This window comes from Manis javanica, chromosome 16 (assembly GCF_040802235.1).
Source record: "Manis javanica isolate MJ-LG chromosome 16, MJ_LKY, whole genome shotgun sequence".
NCBI classification, from domain to species: domain Eukaryota; kingdom Metazoa; phylum Chordata; class Mammalia; order Pholidota; family Manidae; genus Manis; species Manis javanica.
Genome location: NC_133171.1, coordinates 45,406,127 through 45,410,643, shown reverse-complemented (window position 1 = coordinate 45,410,643; position 4,517 = coordinate 45,406,127). Strand labels below are relative to the sequence as shown.

The 4,517-nt window shown below is 50.5% G+C and overlaps 1 long non-coding RNA gene across 1 annotated transcript; it reads right to left on the bottom strand.

Moving 5' to 3' along the window:
* Positions 1 to 1,106: 1,106 nt before the first annotated feature.
* Positions 1,107 to 2,487, bottom strand: LOC118971101 (uncharacterized). Its single transcript, XR_005059373.2, has 3 exons — positions 2,313 to 2,487; positions 1,551 to 1,694; positions 1,107 to 1,226 (listed from the first exon to the last, which is right to left on the bottom strand). It is a non-coding gene; the product is annotated as an uncharacterized lncRNA (long non-coding RNA).
* Between the last annotated feature and the right edge of the window lie 2,030 nt (positions 2,488 to 4,517).

The following is a 4,517-nucleotide window of genomic DNA, read 5'->3' as shown; positions in this document are numbered from 1 at the left end:
AGAAAGGTAAATGACTTGATGACAACCACACAGGAAATAAGCTGCCTGCTGGTTTCCAACACCCATGTGCCTCCCCTCTGTCCCTAAGCAGGTTGTGCAATTCACAAAGAAGTATAGTCTATCTGACCCAAATTAGTCATTTGGATATTAGAATTCTGTTCCATATTTTAAGCTGCAGTTACCAAAACTGAAAAGGAAAAGAGACAACAGCCTAGGAACTAAACTGCCAAGATGGGTAACAGATACGTGAATAAAGGGATATGATAGAAGCAGGTATGACTTAAAGTAGCAGATCCTTTTTGCACTCAAAATCATTGAGGCCTCCACACAAAAACCTGCACATGGATGTCTAGAGAAGTTTTATTCATAACCGCCAAAACCTGCTGGCAGCCAGGATGCCCTTCAGTAGGTGAATGGATAAACAAAGTGTGGTTCATCCAGACAATGGAATATTATGCAGCATTAAACAAAATGAGCCATCAAGCTGTAAAAAGGCATGGGGAAAATCTTATGCATATTACTAAGGAAAGAAGTCAATTTGAAAAGGCCATATACTGTATGTTTCCAACTATATGACATTCTGGAAACAGTGAAAACATCAGCTGTTGCCAGGGGCTGGTGAAGAGCACAAAGGATTTTTAGGGCAGTGAAAATACTCTGACATCATAACGATGTACACATGTCATTATACATTTGCCCAAACCCATAAAATGGGCAATACCACGAGTGAGCCCTACTGTAAAACATGGGCTTCGGGTGAAGATAATACGTTCATGTAGGTTCATCCTTGGTAACAAATGTACCATTTGATGAGTGATGTTGATAATGGGGGAAGCTGTGCATGTGTGGGGGTAGGGGGTGTATGAAAATCTCTATATCCTCTTTTCAATTTTCTTGTAAACCTACAAGTGCTCTAAAAAAAATTAACTCTTAAAAAATTATTGCTGCTCCTAAATATCTACTGATATTTACCATAATTAGAAATTATGACATAAAAGTTGTTTAAATATACATTAAACATGTGAAATTAACAGTAATAAAGGATTAAACTTTTAGGGAAATGTATTTTTCCAAAATAAAAAAAAAATTCACAAAGAATGGCATTGTTCTGCATTTTTACAAATCATTTTAATGGAAGGGATTAAGAGAAGATGGCTGGATTCTGTATCCGCTTCTAAATTGGTTGGTTGGGATATTACACATCCTGTGGCCTCTGGAAACCTCCACTGTACATTTGTGAGAAAATCAGAATGAAAAGACAGGTAACATCTTAGTATTATTAAAAAGTAGTTTATAACTTCGAGTGTCCTGAGACAGTCAGGGTACCTGCAGGAGTCCCTGGAGCAACCACACTTTGAGAACCATGACTTAAGGATCTATGTGGGAGGGAGAGGGAAAGTAGGGGGATACTCAGGGACACACCCACCATCTCGCACACCTGACCAGCCCCTTCCAAAAGCCTCCCACCCCGACCCCGCACTAAATACCTCCAGTGTAGGAGCCCCAACTTCTCCAAGGACACACGACTTCCACTCCAGACATCCCCTTACCTCCTAACATTGGTTCTTCGGCAGTAAACTAAGGGTGGGCTGACTCATTAATCCTCCTCGGACGTTTTAATCAGGGGCTTTCTTAAACTCCAAGGCACGGTTTAAGAGCAGACTTTTCAGACTGCCTGGGATGGGGTCAGCTTCCTAGCAGAGCGTTAGGAGAAAGGGCCCACAAGACAAGTGCTGAGTTCTGGTCCCGACTGGCCGGTCATTTGAGTCATTTCATTTTCCGCATCTGCAAACTTGAGCTGCACTCACCCCACTGCCCATTTCTCAGGGGTGTGGTGGCATCAAGTGACCTCGTGGACCTGAGCCCACCTTACAGCCATGTCCCGCGTGGCCCTCAGCGCGGTCCTGGCCTCCCACCCCGTCCCAGTTTTTCGGCCGCTTCCCAGCCACCGCGGTGGGACACCGAGGGGCCCACACTCCAACAACTGAGCCTTAGAAGCAAGGCCGAACCTGCCAACCAGGGTTCTGGGCAGAGCACCGCCCCTGCGGCTGCGGGGCCCGCGCTTCGCCCCGACTCTGTGCTAAGGGGGCTGCTGACCGGCGGAGGACCTGCGGGGTCCGGCGGGCGGCAGCGGGGGGCTGCCGCACCCTTGGGAAGGAGAGTGCCGCACCTGAGCAGGTGAGGAGGGCCCTGCCTGTGGGCGCTGCCACACCCCGTCCCTCGCCCGGAGCGCACCGGGCAGCGCCCGCACCGACGCGCGGGGACCGCGGGACACGGCGGGCCGGGGACCCGGGGAGGCTACAGCGCGGTACCTGTGCCTGAAGAGCGGGCAGCCGTCCAGAAGCCTGAGCACCTCGTTCTTGAGGCCCCGGAACTCGCTGTCGGGCACCGGCTCCGTCTGGCTTTGCGCGCGGACGGGGAGGCCGGCGTCCGCCCGCGCCTCCTCGGAGCTGCCCGCCGGAGGCCCGGCGCGCAAGGCCGGTTGCTCCACGCCCCGCAGGCCCGCCCCCTCCGCCCCCCCCCTCCCCCCCCCCCCCCCCCCCGCGCTCCAGAGGAGCCCCAAACCTTCCCTCCCAGCCGCGGGCCTTTAGTTTCTGCTGCCCGTGGCCCCTACTCAGCTGTCCTTCGGTCTGTGAGCCCACAAGAAGCAAGTATTAGAACCCTAGATCGTGTGTTGGTCAGGTGGGTGGGGCACGGGAGTCCTGGCGGCTGACTGAGGCATTTTACTCCGACGACCTCGTGTGCCAGCCCCTTGCCTGGCTCCAAAGACCCAAGACGGCCCGGTCGGTGCTCTGGCCCCAATTCAGCGGCAGCTCAGCTCAAATCGATGCTGCCCCCAAACTGGGCACTACAGTGAACTTTATTATTACTGAAATCTGGGGGTAGCCCGAGCCTGCAGCCACCGCAGCCCCCTGCAGCTGCGAGATGCAGACAGAACAAGGCAATGAATGTGGACACTAAACTCCCAGGACCCTCCTTTCTTTGTAGAGGCCAGTATAGGAAATGAGTTACAGCCTCTTGTACAAATGTTCCTTCCTCCCCTCCTGCTCATACACTTTATTGATTCCCCTTTTAAATACACAGGAAATGCTAGCTGTCCCCTTCCAAAGATCGCTCTGCTGGGGAGATGACTGTTTTGGGTGTGGTCAGGCAGTTGGGGTGCTATCTGCTGTCATTCAGTTAATGGATGTCACCTGTATCACCTTCCTATGGCTTGTGTGACAAAAATTACCACAAACTGAGTGGTGGGACACAACACAACGCATTCTCCCACAGTTCTGGAGGCCAGAAGTCCACAGAGGACCTTCCAGGACTAAAGTCAACGTGCTGGCAGAGCTGCAGGCCCTGTGGAGGCTCCAGCGAAAAATCCGTGTCCTTTGCTTTTGCAGCTTCTAAAAGCTGCCTGCATTTGTTGGGTCCTGGCTACTTCCTCTGCCTTCAAAGTGCATCACAACAACCTTGCTTCTGTCCCTGCCTTCTTCTGACCTTGGCCTTTTGCTTCCCTCCTACAGGGACTCTTGTGATTACATAGCCCCACCCAGATAATCTGGGGTAATCTCCTTGGTTCAAAATCTGTAACTTAACCATACTAGCACCACCCCTTTTGCCTTGTGAGATAACATCCAGGATCTGGGGGTTAGGAGGGAACTTTGGCAGGCCATTATGCAGTTAATGAGGCTTTGTTCTCCCCCGTATTGGGAAGCCTGGAGGTGTGAGAGTCCTAAGGGCCAGTTCAGTGGCTTGATACAGGGACCCAGTTTTTCTTTTCATCCTCCTCCTGCCCCACCATCCTTTTTCAGTCAGCTTTATCTTTTTTTTTCTTTTAACTTGTCTCCTCTTGATCATAAAATGGATGCTGCAGCTCCAAGTGCCACATGGTACCAAGCAGAAGGGGAGGGTTTTCCTTCTGTATCAGTCAGGAGAGACTAGTAGTAAGAAACAAATCCAAAATGACTCCGCATACGCTGTGGTCACAAATCCAAGCCTTCAGGTTTATAGAGATGAGTTTATTTCTCATCCACGCCACATGGGGGCTTTTCTCCATGTCCCCTCACTCCACATCCTGGCTGACAGAGCAGCCATCATCGTGTGGCCACACAAGTACTTAAACTTCTAGCTGGAAAGGACATGTAACTTCCACTCACAGTCCACTGGCCAAAACAGTTCACTCCTGACTGGGATGAGGGGAAGTACCATCGTGGACATGCCCAGAAGGCCAACACCCAAGATAACTATGAGCAGCACTTTGACTACTAAATCTGCCTCTTTGGTAGCCAAATATTTGTCTCACTCTCCCTTCCACAGGCAAAATACACTCTCCAGTCCTCAGAGGAGGCCACCAAATTCCCATACTGTCCCAATATCAAGTCCAAGGCCGCTGGGGAATACATGGAAGTCTCTGCATCAAGTCAGAATGCGGTTCTTCTTCATTCAAAGATCTCCAAGCTAAAACATAAGTTACTAACTTACCTTCCAAGTGCATGGAGCTTGAGTGAGAAAAAAACTCGTCATAAGCT